The sequence below is a fragment of the Antechinus flavipes genome, chromosome 2 (genome assembly GCF_016432865.1).
Source record: "Antechinus flavipes isolate AdamAnt ecotype Samford, QLD, Australia chromosome 2, AdamAnt_v2, whole genome shotgun sequence".
Taxonomy (NCBI): domain Eukaryota; kingdom Metazoa; phylum Chordata; class Mammalia; order Dasyuromorphia; family Dasyuridae; genus Antechinus; species Antechinus flavipes.
Window position 1 is genome coordinate 263,404,057 of NC_067399.1, and position 17,319 is coordinate 263,421,375.

At 36.6% G+C, this 17,319-nt stretch overlaps 1 long non-coding RNA gene across 1 annotated transcript; it reads right to left on the reverse strand.

Moving 5' to 3' along the window:
- Positions 1–7,575: 7,575 nt before the first annotated feature.
- On the reverse strand, positions 7,576–17,092 carry LOC127549181 (uncharacterized). Its single transcript, XR_007950531.1, has 2 exons — positions 16,974–17,092; positions 7,576–7,831 (listed from the first exon to the last, which is right to left on the reverse strand). It is a non-coding gene; the product is annotated as an uncharacterized LOC127549181 (long non-coding RNA).
- Between the last annotated feature and the right edge of the window lie 227 nt (positions 17,093–17,319).

A 17,319-nucleotide genomic window follows, 5' to 3' on the forward strand; every position in this document is an offset into this window, starting at 1 on the left:
TAAAAAGTAAAATTGACCAAAGGGAAAAGAAGGTACAAAAGTTCACTGAGGAAAACAATTCCTTAAAAATCAGAATTAAGCAAAGGAAAGCTAATGATTTTATAAGAAATTAAAAAAAAAAAAAAACAATAAAAACCATAGAAACACTGTAAAATATCTCATTGGAAAAACAACTGACCAGAAAAATAGATCCAGGAGAGATAATTTTAAAATTATTGGACTGTCTTAAGCCATGATTTTTAAAAAAAGAGCCTAGACATTATCTTTCAAGAATTTACCAAGGAAAACTGTCCTAATATTCTAGAGGATTAATATTCTAGAATCAGAGAATAAAATATAAATGCAAAGAATCCACCAATCAATCAAGAAATCCCAAAATGAAAATTCTCAGTAACATTACCAAATTCTAGAACTCCCAGGTCAAGGAGAAAATATTGCAAACATCCAGAAACAATTCAAGTATGCTGGAGTCACAGTCAGGATAACACACAATTTAGCAGCTTCTACATTAAAGGATCGGCAGTCTTGGAATTTGAAATTCCAGAGAGCAAAAGAGCTAGGATTACAACCAAGAATCACCTACCCAGCCTATTGGGAGAAGGGCTGGTCAAAAGCAAAATACTTTGAGCAGGGACAGAGTAAAAAGAGAGAGAACAGAATAAATGGGGGGAAGGAAATATAGTTAGCAATAGTAATTATGAAAAAAAATTAAAGCCAGTTTCTCTATTACTTGATGTACATAGAGCTGAGTCAAATTTATAAAATAAATAAGAGCCATTCCTCAATTGAGAAATGATCAAAAGATATTAATGGCTTTCAGATAAAGTAATCAAAGCTATTTATAGCTATTTTTTAATAAAAAAAAAAATCCAACACCAATTCACTATTGATTAGAGGAATGCAAATTAAAACAATTCTGAGATACTACTTCATACCTATTAAATTGGATAATAGGCCAGAAAAAAAAAAAAAAGATAAATGTTGGAAGAAATGTGGAAAAAATAAGACATTAATGCATTGTTGGTAGAATTGTGAATTGATTCAACCATCTTGTAGAGCAATTTGGAACTGTGTCCAAAGAATTATAAAATCATGCATAGCCTTTCACCTAACAATACCACTACTAGGCATGTATCCCAAAAAAGATTAAAATTTTTAAAAGGGGAAAGTATATGTACAAAAATATTTATAGCAGCTATTTTCTCAAGGCAAAGAATGAAAAAAAAAAAAAGGGGGATGCCCATCAAATGAGGATGGCTGAACAAATTGTGGTTTGTGATTTTGATGGAATACTATTGTGCTATAAGAAATAAGCAGAATGCTCTCAGAAAAACTTGGAGTGACTTCCATGACTCCTTCAAAGTAAATTTTACTGTGACCAAATAACAGTAAAATTGTAAAATATTCATCTGTGAATAAATTAACTATTCTCAGCAATATAATGACCCAACAACTCTAAAGGATTTATGATGAAAAAAATGTAGCCCCCAAAAAAGAATTGATGGTGTCTGAACACAAATTGAAACATACTTTTTTCAAAATTTATTTTTCTTGAGCTTTTTTTTTTTTTTTTTTTGGGGGGGGGGGGAGGCCGGAGGAGAGGAAGAAGAGGGATCTGTATTTTCTTTCACAATATAACTTTTATAGAAATGTTTTGCAGGACTTCACATATGCCTTTTCAATTTGGGAGGGGTGGGTGTGGAGAAGAAGGAAGAGAAAATCTGGAACTCAAAAGTTACACATAAAAAAAATTTAAAGAGATTCATTAAATATGTAGTAAGGAAATTATAACTCTATTGTGCTCTAATAGGAGGTTGGTACTTAAAATCTCATAACATGAAGCAGTTTTCAGAACTGCTAAATGGGTATTTTATCTTTAATTCTGATTCCTCAAGGCCTATTATCTTCTAGCAAGCCAAGAACAGGATTAAGGTCATCAAGATTAAGATTATCCTTCCATTGGTGGTCATTTTCTCCACAAGTTTTTCATGGATGCAGGATAGATCTTCTAGAGTTAATTTTGCACCAAGTGAGGGATCTAGAAGCTTTCAACTTTTTAAATTCACAAAGTCATCTTCAAGGTTGAAAATGTCCATCTCTGGATCACTGGCCACCTATATACTTCAGGGAAAGAAACAAAAAGGAAAAAAGGCTGGCAAGACCTAAAATCTAGATTCAAACTCACCTAAGAACACAGGGCCTGAATGCTAAGTAGTCCACACTTTCTTTATGACAGTACTTGTCATTCTTCAGAGGAAATTCTGGATAGGGGGTCTTACAATGCTATATGCAACAGAGGAAGACAAAAGGGGGTTCCAGAGAGCAGAGTTACTCCTTTTAGAGTGTTCAGAATAGAAGGCTATTTCTATTTCAGTTAACAGTCTCTGCCATAGCTTCCCTATGACCTTTGGGCAAAGGATAAATTAGACCAAAGAACCCCAGGGTTTGCTGCAACACTTAGAAGTGCTAAAATCTTCAGTGTTTAGCCAAATATGGCCCCAGAAGTTGTCTAAGAAGCTTATCAAAAACTTCATAGGACGTCATCCTTTCTGCACTATCTTTAGATATGTTCCATGGTTGATACTCCAATCTAATCCTTGCTACATATTTATTTTCAAGTTAGCTTACACCAAACCTAGTAATCTATAAGAACTTCAGAAGAGACTTAAAATATATTTAAAATTTGGAAACTAAGAATTCCTCCTTGGCCTGTTTCCTTTTTCTCTGTATAGACTCTCCCTTGTCTATTTAATCCATAATTTCAAGTATAATGCCAAGGTGAATTGTTCTTAAATCTATATTTAATAGAATCATAAAATCATTGATTTAGAGTTGAAAGGAACCTCACAAGTCACTTAGTCCAACATCCTAAATTTTAAGATGTCAAAACTAAAGGGACAGCTAGTTGGTGTAGTGGATAGAGCACCAGTCCTGAAGTCAGGAAGATCTGAGTTCAAATCTGAGCTCAGACACTTAACACTTCCTGTCTGTGTGATCCTGGGCAAGTCATTTAACCCCAATTGCCTCAGAGGGGGAAAAAAAAGGATGTCAAAGCTATGATCCAATGTCCCCTCTTACCTGAGAAAAATGATTATTAGAGCAGGGCAGATGATGACATGAAATCTTGGAGTTGTTGCCCCACCCAACTAGAGAATCTTACAAAAAATTTAATCAGAAGTGAATTCTGGCCCATTATATTCCTGTCTGGCTTGAGATAAGCCTCTCATAGTCTGTGAGAGACATAATCAGTCTCCCAGTCCCTCATTAGAGCATATCTACCTTTCATTATAATATTCATTCTCCCAATTGCTAACCTCATGAACACCCACTCTTTCAAGAACATATGAGCAACAAGTGGATTCTATGAGGGATTTTTGGCATTCAGAAGTGCCACTGATATCTTTTATTGATTATTGATAGCATAAATAATAAAATTAATTACCTACAGTCTCTCAAATCTTTTATATATCACATGATTCTTTTAGATCTGAATCTCCAACAGATCTCAGGACATACCCATAGTCTCAAAAGCACTTCAAATTTAATGTGTTTAAAACAAAGCTTAATCTTTCTTCTTCAAACCTTTTCTTTCTTCTGAATAATATTTCTATGTGGTAGAATCACCTATTCTTATATCTTATAAAATTTAGTTTTCTTTTAACATTTCCCTCTCCCTCACTTCTCAATGTATACAGTCAACAAATATAACTTCTTCCTCCATTTCCTCCATATTCATTCATTCTATTCTTTCTTCTTTCACTGCTACTATCCTTGAATGGGCCTTCATGCCACATACCCTACCCCCATCCTCCCTGGATCTACTTTAAAAATTGCCTCTCCACCTCCATTTCTTCCTGAGCCATCTTTCTTTCTGATGTAAAAAAAAGAAAAAGCATTTCTTATACATGGATCAGAAAAAAACAAACAAACAAAAAATTCAATAAGTGCCACATGTTCTGCCAAAGAAAAGTTAAACTATTTTGCCTAGCAAGATGATACCATCCTACTCTTTCTAGTCTGATTTCATGCTACTCTTATCCTTTAGATATCAAAAAATCTAGAGTATTCTCTGTAAACCAATATTTCCTCCACTTTTCTAGTCTTTGATCATGTTCTTCTGTTTAGAATGGTCTTCATCCACTGAATTCCCATGTATCCTTTAAAAATTCAACTCAGATGTCACTTGCTACATGAAGCCTTACCTAATTTTCTCATCAGTAATTGCCATATCCCTTAAACCTTATGTAGGTGATAGGTTAGCCTGACTTTAATACTTATCATGTAATATTGTATTCTGTATTTATCGCTGTGCTTTATCTCCCCACTGGAATGCAAACTATTAGAAATATACTCCAGATTACATATTTTTATCTCCCTCAACTGAAGGGCACTCCCAGTAAAAGTTCATTCTTATTCTCTTAGATACAGGAAACCATTATAGTTTTAAAAAGCTGGTCCAGCTGCCAAGAGGGAAGTATGGAGATTGAATAACAATTTGGAAAAGAGTACAGTGTTACTTTCTAACATCTAAACCTGAGGAAAAGTACAAACTAAGAAAAAATAAGTCATCATGAGTTAACATAGAATTATGCAGAGAAGTGCTGTTATTCTCATTTTACAGTTGAAAAAACAGAGACAAAGGGAGATTAAGTGAGTTGTCCAGAGTCACACACCTAAGAAGGGTTTGAGGCTAAATTTGAATTGAGGTATTCCTGACTCCAGGCCTAGTATTCTATGTACTATACTACCTAGTTACCTAAGGAGATGGTTCCTCTAACCCTGGCCAAACTTTTGCAAGGTCTGGAGCCAAGAGAAATGGCATGGAGGAGCATTAGAATTAGAAATGTATTGTACCTGCAAATTAAAAGAACTCTGAGATATTAGCTCATACCTATCAGATTAGCTAACATGACAGAAAAGGAAAATGACAAATGTTGGAGATATGGAAAAACTGGGACACTAAAGCACTACTCATGGAGTTGTGAGCTAGTCTAAGCATTCTGAAGAACAGTCTGGAATTACATTCAAAGGATTATAAAACTATGCATACCATAGCAATATCCCTACTAGGTCTGTATCCCAAAGAATTCAAAGAAAAAGGGAAAGTACCTATTTATATAGTAACTCTTTGTACAATGGCAAAGAACTAGAAATTGATGGGATGCTCATCAATTGAGAAATAGTTAAACAAAGTTTGGCAAATGATTGTGATGGAATGCTATTGTACTTAAGAAATAACAAAGTTTTCAGAAATATCTAGAAAGACTCATATGGACTGATGCAAAGTGAAGTAAACAGAATCAGGAGAAAATGTACACAGTAACAGCAATATTTAAAGGATGATCAACTGTGAAAGATTGGCTATTCTAATCAAGATAATGATCCAAGACAATTCCAAAAGACCTATGAGGAAAAATGTTATTCACTTACAGAGAGAGAACTGATTGCAGAGTACAAATTGAAGCATTCTTTTCATTTATTTATTTATTTATTTTTTAGATTTGCTTTTCATTTAATTTCAAACTTTCTTTTTTTTTTTTTTAAATTTTAATATCTTTTTATTGATAGAACGCATGCCAGGGTAATTTTTTACAGCATTATCCCTTGCACTCACTTCTGTTCTGATTTTTCCCTTCCCTCCCTCCACCCTCTCCCCCAGATGGCAAGCAATCCTTTACATGTTGAATAGGTTACAGTATATCCTGGATACAATATATTTGTGCAGAACCGGACAGCTTTCTTGTTGTACAGGGAGAATTGAATTCAGAAGGTATAAATAACCCGGGAAGAAAAACAAAAATGCAAGCAGTTTATATTCATTTCCCAGTGTTCTTTCTCTGGGTGTAGCTGCTTCTGTCCATCTTTGATCAATTAAGGCTCTCTTTATCGAAGAGATCCACTTCCATCAGAATACATCCTCAAACAGTATCGTTGTTGAGGTATATAATGATCTCCTGGTTCTGCTCATTTCACTCAGCATCAGTTCATATAAGTCTCGCCAGTCCTCTCTGTATTCATCCTGCTGGTCATTCCTTACAGAACAATAATATTCCATAACATTCATATACCACAATTTACTCAACCATTCTCCAATTGATGGACATCCTTTCATTTTCCAGCTTCTAGCCACTACAAACAGGGCTGCCACAAACATTTTGGCACATACAGGTCCCTTTCCTTTCTTTAGTATCTCTTTGGGGTATAAGCCCAGTAGAAACACTGCTGGATCAAAGGGTATGTACAGTTTGATAACTTTTTGAGCATAGTTCCAAATTGCTCTCCAGAATGGCTGGATGTGTTCACAATTCCACCAACAATGTATCAGTGTCCCTGTTTTCCCACATCCCCTCCAACATTCCCCATTATCTTTCCCTGTCATTCTAGCCAATCTGACAGGTGTGTAGTGGTATCTCAGAGTTGTCTTAATTTGCATTTCTCTGATTAATAATGATTTGGAGCATATTTTCATATGTCTATAAATAGTTTCAATTTCTTCATCTGAGAATTGTCTGTTCATATCCTTTGACCATTTATCAATTGGAGAATGGTTTGATTTCTTATAGATTAGAGCCAATTCTCTATATATTTTGGAAATGAGGCCTTTATCAGAACCTTTGATTGTAAAAATGTTTTCCCAGTTTATTGTTTCCTGAAGCATCCTTTTTTAAATTTTATTTTTCTTGAGTTTTCTTCTCTGTTTTGCAAAATGGTTAATGTGGAAATTTGTTTTACATGACTTCACATGTATAATCAGCATCACATTGCTTTGCCTTCTCAAGAATTGGGGGAAGAGCAAAAGGAAGAGAGAGAATTTGGAATTTTTTTAAATGAATGGTAAAAGAATTTTATAAGTAATTGGGCAATACTTGATGAAATAATTTTTTTTATTAAAGCTTTTTATTTACAAAACATATGATGAGTAATTTTTCAACAATGACCCTTGCAAAACATTCTGTTTCAAATTTTCCTCTCCTTTCCCCCACTCCCTCCGCTAGATGGCAGATAGTCCAATACATTAAATATGTTGAAATATATGTAAAATCCAATATACATATATACATATTTATACAGTTATCTTGCTGCACAAGAAAAATCAGATCAAGAAGGAAGAAAAAAACTGCGAAAGAAAATAAAAAGTAAGCAAACAGCAACAGAGAGAGTGAGAATGCTATGTTGTGGCCCACACTCAGTTCCCATAGTCTTCTCTCTGGGTATAGATAGCTCTCATCACTGAACAATTGGGACTGGTTTGAATCATCTCATTGTTGAAGAGAGCCACTTCCATCAGAATTGATCTTTGTATAATTGTTGTCGGGTATAATGATCTCCTGGTTCTGCTCATTTCACTCAGCATCAGTTCACGTAAGTCTCTCCAGGCCTCTCTGAAATCATCCTGCTGGTCATTTCTTACAGAACAATAGTACTCCATAATATTCATATACCATAATTAGTTCAGCCATTTTCCAATTAATGGGCATCCACTTAGTTTCCAGTTTCTAACAAACAGGGCTGCCACAAACATTTTTGCACATGTGGGTCCCTTTCCCTCCTTTAAGATTTCTTTGGGATATAAGCCCAGTAGTAATACTGCTGGATAAAAAGGTATGCAGTTTGATAACTTTTTGAGCATATTTCCAAATTGCTCTCCAGAATGGTTGGATCTGTTCACAATTCCACCAACAATGTATCAGTGTTCCAGTTTTTCCACATCCCCTCCAACATTTATCATTATCTTTTCCTGTCATCTTAGCCACTCTGACAGTGGTGTCTCAGAGTTGTCTTAATTTGCATTTCTCTGATCAGTAGTGATTTGGAGCATCTTTTCATACGACTACAAATAGAATGAAATAAATTCTTAAAAATTTTTAAAGGAATTGTACTCAGAAAAGACAAACTTTGCAACATCCTTCTTCTGTAGGTCATTTTAGAAAGCTAATCCTCTGAGACAGTAATAAGCACCAACTGCTAAAAGTTAATGACAGCTTTGAAACAATGAAGAACTAATGCCTGAGAAAACTGTAAGATTATTATTTATAGGTTCTGACAGGAGTCCTACTGATTTCATATAATTACATGGGTTCTCACAGTTGAAAGGGACTTCAGAGGCTCACTGGATAGAGGACTGGACCTGGAGTCAGGGAGATTTGAGTTCAAATCCAGCTTCAGACACTTCCTAGTTGTGTGACTCTGAGCAAGTCAATTTGTTTGTTTCTTCAACTGTAAAACAAGAATAATAATAGCATCTACTTTCCAAAGTTGTTCTGAGAATCAAATGAGATAATTGTAAAATGTTTAGCACAGTGTCTGACACATAGTATTCACTTTACAAATGTTAGCTATTTTTAAGCTATTAGACTAATCAATACTTGTACAAAAATCACCACAATATGCTTAACCATTAATCTCCAGTCATTTTAATTAAGTTGAATTTTTAATTCAATTCATTTAAAGAAATGTTTAGAAAGCACCCAGTGTATAAAAGTTATGGTGTTAGCTAGGCACTGATGATTATAATCAAAAATGTCTTTCTCCTCATGAACTTATAGTCTCCTAAGGAAGATATCATCTGTGTACACAATATTTGAGAAAGCAGGGGATAATTAACATGTGGCTACTTGTAAAAGGACTTGGTGACTAATCCTATGCCTTCCAACTATAGGAATAAGAAACAGTAGTTCTCAGATCATCTGACTGAATTAGCCTACAAAAGTAGTTGTGTCTGATTCTTTGTAGCTCCATTTGGGGTTTTCTTAGCAAAGATACTGAAGTGATTTTCCATGTCCTCCTCCAGCATTTTATAAAGGAAGCTGAGACAAATAGGATGAAGTGACTTGCCCAGGATCACACAGCTAATAAATGATTTGAACTCAGAAATTTGTCTGGCTCCGATTTTAAAAAGCTTAAAATCCTGCCCCCCTACTCTCCAAGAATCTTTTTTTTTTTTAAAGCTTCTATAATTATATCCCAGAGAAAGCTCCCAAGCAAGTGTTAATGACTTTGATGCTCCAATTTAACACCTGCCAATCTTCCTTTTAATTAAGAGGTAGTGTCAGAATGGTTTGTCCTGGAGCAGAAAGGTAGAAGAGGGAAAAATAGCAAGGAGGACACTGAAAGGAGAAAAGATTAGAGAAAAGAGGATCAAGAAGGCATCAAATATTCAAAACTACATGAACTTGTAGACTCTGATACACAAGGTTTCTGATATTGTTGTAAACTCAGAAATCTATCCAGTTTCCAGACTTGTAGTGCTATTTTTTGAGTGGTTCTTAGCTGGTTCCAGTTATTAAAGAATTAAAGGGTGGAGCAGAAAGCAGGCGGGCTCCAGACAAAAATTGTGAATTAGATGTCTGCGTTGCTGCTTCTCCAACTCCCCTATTATCTTTCTCCTCCCCAACCCTCCCTTTGCTTCTGGATGCTAATCCAGTGCCCTTTTGTTTACAGCATCCCTAAAGTCTGCCCTCTTTAGGCATTAAGAATTGCCCTCACTATTAAATCTTCCTGTTTTGTATTTAAAAAGTTATGGCTCTCTCCCTCCTCAAAATATTTTTTTTATTTATCCTTCATCTTATGTGTTTTTCCAGGCATATATGAGCTCCTTGGAGGCACAAGCTGTTTTTTCTCCTTTTTTGTCTTTGTATGCCCCTAATTGTATCTTTGTACCTGGTGGAATGGGAGATCTGATTTCCTCAATAAAAAAGCTACTAGTATAGAAATTCCTTCTATACATTCAGATTAACTATTCATCTACAACTCAGTCTTAGAAAGATGTGTAAGATGCTAAGAATTTAAGGCAGTAGGGGGGACAAAGGCAAAAGTGAACCTATTTTCTCCTGACTCCAAAGCCAGCCATTATTCACTATGTCAAATGTGTCTTACCTTAAGCAAAATCACTCATAAAAGCCTACTGAATAGAATTGAACAATGTCTTACCGCAATGGAATGACACTAATGGAGCAATTTCGCACATTCCCTAGAGGATGGAAAGAAGCCAAAACCGGCATCTCAAAGATCAAACCTCAGAGGTGTGAAAGTACTTCTGTCCCGGCAGGCATGGAAACAGAGTTGTATGTCTGATGCCAAGCTGTGGGATACAATGAACTTAACTATGGGATCCAGTTACAGACCTGGAGAGATATGTAGACAATATATTCAGAATACAAATGCTTTGGCTACAATGAATACCTGTAACCTAGAGATAATGTGGAATGGGTCACAGTGTAGCAAATAGCCTGAACTGGGGCTCTCTGTGAACAGAAGGTGAAGACTTAGTGTGTCTGTTAAAAATGATCCCTCTCCTGACCTCATTTTAAGATCCTCATTCACTGATGTCCCTTTCTTGCCCTACAAACCTCTTCTAGACCCACCCTTCAGAAATGCATTTAATCTGCAATGACTAAACTTGGAGAAAAGCTAAAATAGGACAGGGGGAATGAAAGAACAGGAAAGAAATTAAGGTTAGAAATCAATCACCACTTTGGTCTCTTTGGGTCAATTGTTGTCAGGAGAAAAAAGGCAAGACAAATATTTAAGCATGAAGGACAGGAAGTCAAAGAAGCATTTAAACTACAAATTAAGGACATGGATTCAAGTCCTGGCCATCACTAATACCCACCATAGCTGCTTGAGATTGTGTGTGTTTGTGTATGTGTAACCTTAAGAAGCTAAGTTATTTTAGTCTGTCATTTAAGGCAAAAAACTAAATAATGCAGTCACAGGATTTAGAGCTGGAAGGAAATTTACAGATCATCTAATCTAATGCTTTCATTTTACAGATTAGGAAGCTGAGAAATGAAGGCCATAAAATTAATAAGTGGCATGCCCTTGGATCAAAGCTTCAATCTTTTCACTCCAAATGTCATGATAAATAGAACTTCAGGAAAACTACTCAGGGTTGTTTGCTTGTTTGGGGGAAAGTACTGGGGGAGTAGGGCAAATGATAAGCTTGGCTTTAGATATGTTAAGTCCTAGCAACACAGCCACTTGATAGGTTTAACAGGAATGTGGGGGGTGGGGTGGAAGAAAAGTAAAAGATCAGAGCTTGAAGAGTAAAAGATCAGTAAAAGATAGGTTTGGAAGGGATCTGAGAAAGGAAATCAGGAGGAGGAGGAACAAAATTGTTCAGAACAATTTTACAGCTCTGAAGGGAGGTGGGTAAACTTTAGGGAGTTAATAAGCAATTTGGAGAAGTAATCAATGAATATAGCTACACATTTCAGGAGTTTGGTGGGGGATGGGAAGGAATATTGTGCCTAATTCACAAGTACTAGAGAATCAAGCAGTGCTTTGGATTTGTTTTTTCTTTTTTCTTTTTGATTGGTTGTTTGGTTGATTGGCTGGTTGGTTAGCTAATTAGCTAATTTTCAGGCTAGGAAACTTGTCTGTGTTTGCGGGAAAGAACAATTGTTTGAGATTCCAGAGAAAACAAAAAGCAATGGATGGACTATGAAAAAAAAGGTCAAAAGAGAAGAAAGATTTCTTCTGAGAAGTAAAAATAACTTTGTGTGACTGCTGCTATCCACCTAGAATTTGTACTATCTATGTAACTCACAAAACCTAGATATTCTTTTATGATTCTTTAATCTCTCCAGGTTCAAAATTATCCAATTGATGGTCATCATTTTCTCTAAAAAGCAATATAGTTGTAAAAAATATCCACTGCTTATTTCTGTTGACCCTATATCCCAAAGAGATTTTAAAGGGACCCACATGTGCAAAAATGTTTGTGGCAGCCCTTGTAATGGCAAGAAACTAAAAACTGAATGGATGCCCATCAGTTGGAGAACGGCTGAATAAATTATGGTATATGAATGTTATGGGATATTATGATCAGAAGGATAATTTCAGAGAGGTCTGGAGAGACTCACCTGAACTGATGCTAAATGAAATGAGCAGAACCAGGCTCATGTCCATGGCAACAGCAATATTATACAATGATCAATTCTGACGAACATGACTCTTGATTAATGCCAGTTCCATTGATCTTGTGATGAAGAGAGCCATCTACACCCAGAGAAAGGACTGTGGGAACTGAATGTGGATCACATAACATTCTTACTCTTTTTGTTTACTTGCATTTTGTTTTACTGATTTACTTTCTTTTTTTGATCTGATTTTTCTTGTGCAGCAAGAGAATTATATAAACATGTTTATACATATTGGATTTAACATATATTTTAACATGTTTAACATATATTGGATTGCTTGCCATCTAGGGAGGAGGAGCAAATCTGAAACACAAGGCAAAGGTCAATGTCAAATTATCTATGCATATGTTTTGAAAATAAACTCTAAAAATAAATTTTAAATATTAAAAAAAGAATATCTACTGGTGGGCCGCCAGCACTGACTATGGAACCCAAATTTCCTTAAACTCAGGGTGGTCACTAAAGCTAGAAATATCAATCTCTAAAATCATTATTCAGTGACCTGTAATCAGGAAAAGACACACAAAAAGAGGTAACCAGAGACTTGAGGTGTCTTGCCCAGAAAGCATATGTTCTTGCTACCAAGTGTGGGTAGCCTCCATTGGTGCTGAAAGGGAAAGAGAGGGAAATTATTTCCCCTTTTCCACAGAAGTCCAGAGAGTTGGCAGAGTTCCAAAATACGGGACCAAAAGTAAGAGGATTGAGCCTTTCTAATTCTTATGAGAATAATGAATTCTTCCTAATTCCATAACCAGTCACCTTTGATGCACCTCTGTCACAGGGATCAAGAAACCAACCAGGAAGTTACTATCAAAGAAAATGTTCAGAACTGAGCTCCTTGGGAGCTGTTTTAGTCATATTTAATCAGGTGTGCTTCTCTAAATAATTCTGTTCCACATGAATTAGGAAACTTGGAGATACATTGAAAGGCAGTATTTCAAAGATATAAGCTAGAAGTTTAAGAACTTGAGAAGTATAGAACAATTTCTGTGAATAATACCCAAATGAACTAAGCTGAGGTGGGAGAAAAGGATTTACAAGGAGCACTGGAAAACATGAATTCATAATGGGCTAAGTTTGCCTTGTTCTCAAGTAGTCAGCATCTAACTTCCTAAAAATAAGAGGATTAGAAGTCAGTAAAATGATCAAGGGTAGGGATTGGCATAGTGGAATTTTTTTTTTTTTAATCAGGGAAGTAAGAGGTCTGATGATGATGTGGACAGCATGGAAGCAGCTAAACATGGAGTCCAGGATTGGCTATGGGATTTAATGTAAAGAGTAGAGTATTGATCTAAGACAAGTGGGAAGGGCCAAGTGATTAAAATTCAGATCATGATGGAAGACTGGTTTGGTAGAATTTGGGAAACGGGAGAGATGAATTGAAAGGGGGTGGAATTTTGAATAGTAATGAAATTCAGGGCATTGTTGAACTGGTTCCCAGTGGAAGTAGAATACACATAAAAGGTCAGGAATCAGTTGCTAATGTCCCTAAAGGTGACTTATGATGAATTAACAAAAAAGGTTTCAAACCTTCATTACCTCATTTTTTCAATCTAGATCCTAGGTCTTTGTGGATTTTGTGAATAGTAATGAAATTCAGGGCATTGTTGAGCTGGTTCCCAGCGGAAGTAGAATACACATAAAAGGTCAGGAATCAGTAGCTAATGTCCCTAAAGGTGACTTATGATGAATTAACAAAAAAGGTTTCAAACCTTAATTACCTCATTTTTTCAATCTAGATCCTAGGTCTTTGTGGATTTTGTTTTGTGACTTGGCAGCCTAAATGGGCTTTCCTACCAAGATTTGGATAAAGTATAATTGTTACTTAATGACAGAATCAAAAATTATAACTTGATTACTCAGCTTATCTCTTCCCTTTTTCATATGTTATATTACATGGTCCAAGGATTTTTTTAAAAATAGATTTAATTGTGAAGAGTGTACTGAAATGGAAATCACCTCAGCTTAATAAGAGTTTATAGAAATCGAGAAGAAGGAACATTAGTAAAACATTATTGTAAACATGAAATGTTAGGGCCTTTAAAAGTAACAAATTCAAACAATGAATTTTTAGTTGTGAATTATTGTTGTAGGGGTCTTCATGAATAGCTACTTTTCACTTTTCTAAAAGTGAGATGAGATGAGATGGGAGGGAAAGGGATATCCTTCGCTCCTGATATATTTTTCAGGATGCCAAAAAAAAAAAAAGTCACAAAATTTTTTTCCAATCAATTCAATATATATTTAAATTCCTACTACTACACACTAGGCACTGTGCTAAGCACTGGGAATATTTTAAAAAGGGGGGGGGGGGCAAAAAATTTCTACCCTTTAAGAGCTTACAATCTAATGAGACACACAACTTGTAGACTAGGGGATAGGAAAAAAGACCTAAAATGGAGCCACTTTTATTTCTCTCCCCTAAGGGATACTTCTCTGAGATTTTTCTTTGAACTTCTATCATTAAGCTTCAGGACACTCTTAATTCCCAATTCTAAAATAGCTTTGATGAAGTCCTTGATAGCTGGGTGAAGTTGAAAGAAAAAGAATAAAGCACTGATTGAATTACTACCGAGAACAGGCAGGGAAAAGACCATTTTAGCTTAGTGGTCCCACCCTCTGTGGAGGTTCTCCTCACTCTTCTTCTCACCCTCCACCTAGTGTGTGGACCCATCTTACTATGTCTATCCAGAAATTCAAGTTTTGTCAAAGACCCCTCTCTAGGGGTGTTGGACAGCCTCACCTTTCTATATCTTGTCAGAAATCCCAGTAATGTTCCTAAGATTGATTTCCCTTTATAAACTCTCTTATAGTCTACACCATCTTTGCTGCCTCCTTTGAGTCAGTCCACACAAGCCACTACACTGTGTCCTAGTGTCTTTCTCCTTCCACTTCCCCCATGCCACATGATGTCTCACCTAATCCCATGATCTCTTCTCAAACTCCACTTTATCTTTAGTTAATTCTTTTAGGATACTAAATCTCTTTTAGGATTTAGCCTGTCAGCCAAGAGTATGCCCCAACTCAAGGGGTGATTGCTTTCTCCTGGCTAATTGGGATTCCACTAGGAAACTCATCCTCCCTTTCCATTAGCTGTTAAAAACCCTTTCTTGCTAACTACATGGTCTCCTGTTTTAGTTTATATTTACCATTCCTGGTGTCTATTGTATCCCTTCATTTTGTCTGTAACCTCTTCTCCCACCTACCTTTTGCCAAAGAGAATATGAATTCTTCACATGACCAAACTCCAATGTTTGGTACTTCTAAAGCACATCATCTGGTTACACATCATTTGCTACATTCAACTACATCAGTTTGCTGTCAAGTCTAACTGTGAATGATCAAATCACTCAACCAATTCAAATATATTGTTATTCGGTTGTGTCAACTTTCCACATCAGCTTGCTGTCAAGTACAACTGGTAATGATCAAATCACTCAACCAATTCAAACATGTTATTCAGTTGTGTCCAACTTGTTATAATCCTATTTGGGGTTTTATTGGCAAAGATACTGGAATGGATTGCCATTTCTTTCTCCAGCTCATTTCACAGATGAGTAAATTGAGACAAAGGATTAAGTAATTTACCCAAGGAATACATAGCTAAAAAGTGTCTGAAGTCAGATTTGAATTTAGGAAGATGTCTTCTCGACTTCAGGCCCAGATCTCTATCCACCGCTCTATCCAGATGCCTAATCAAAACTCAATCAGAACTATTTGCCCCTAAACAAACCTTTGAGTGATTAACTGAATAGAGATGCTCTTGCCCAGTTCTGAGAGTAACTGTTAAGAGAGGTGAGATGATTCTACACCACCAGTGCTAAACAAATTTGGGATATGAGCTTCTTGTGACCTCAACCAACCATTCTCCATCGTTATTGAGACAAAAACTGAAGAAAATGGACAGGAGACTACATTAAAAGGGGTTTAGATCCTACAGTGGATTTCCTAACAAGAAAAGAAGATTATGTAATTATTTAACATAAGGAATCCCCTTAGGGAAAAATTTTAAAATATGTAAACTATCTAGACTGAAATGGTATAATCTTTTAAGTCACTATGTTGATATAATAGCAACAAAATGCTTAACATGTTATCTCATTTGATTCTCATAACAATTTTGTGAAGTAGATGCTATTAACCAGGAACAGAAGAATTGTGGCTTGCTCAGGATCACACCAGTAGTGTCTAAGGCAGAATTTGAACACAGGGCTATCTGACTCCAAGTACAGCAATGCTCCATCTAGGGACAAGTCAAGTCTTCTTTTTTGAGCTCGGAGAAAGAAAAAAGTCTAAATGCAATAGCCACGCTGAGATCAACAATGAAGTACCTACTAAGTGAAGGACAGAGTGCAAATTAATATGCAAAGACAATCCCAGTCCTTAAAGATATTAGTAGGGAGGGAAAAAAAAAGGGATGCAACAGCATTTCCTGAGGCGTAGTTGAGAAGGGGGAAGAGGAGCTACAGCAGGGACTAAAACCAGCCGAGATTAGCAGTAGCTCAAGAAATTGAGAGATCGTGGAAAGAAATTGTACTTTCAGTTTCATATAAAAATGTACCAATACCTTTCCTGCTTAGGAGGAGGGGGAGAGGAGGAAGGAAGGAGAAAGGAGGTGATTTAGCCGGGAAGCAAAACATTTTTTCTCCTACCCTGCGTAAATTGGAACGGTTTCTTAGAAATAGGTAAACTCTGAGCTTGATTTTAAGGAGGGGCTGACCTTTCTCTTAGAAATATTTGACCCAATAAGTTCCTCTCTAAAAATCATGCTCAAAGCTTAAAAAGCAAATAAACCACAGGTCTAGCTGGAAATCTGGGGCATCTCGGGAACACTCCCCAAATCGGAGTTGGAGTAGCAGGCGGGAGGAGGGGAGGACAGAAGGGAAAAAAACTTTAAGGAGGGTTGGGGAATTAGAGACCACCAGAAATCGGAAGACCCAAGTTATGAGGTCATTAACCCAACTCGGGTGTTTAAAGTTGGGAGGGACGTAAGGAAAGCAGCTGAGGATGTCAGGGGTGGGGAGCGGTGGAACCGGGGTGATCCCTTACCCTTCACATTGGAATTTGTGACTCCTTGTCCCAGCCTTCTCAGTTTATCCCCATTTCTTGTCATCGCCAAGAGTACACAACTTAAATCTTCTCCAAACCTTGTAGCTCTGGACTGAGAAGGTGAGACCTTTCAACCTATGCACAGGACGTTCCCCAGCCTTCATCCTCCATCCCCACTCCAATATGAAGCTTGCCACCCCCATATACCCACACCTTCCTCCCGATTCAGGCCGGGCGCTAGAATAGTGAAGCCATAGAAGGAAAAGACTGAGGTTGGGGCCGGCGGGGCGGTGAAAGGGAAAGGAGGTGGGGAAGCCGTGGGAGGGGGAGGAGGCTGCGGGGGAAG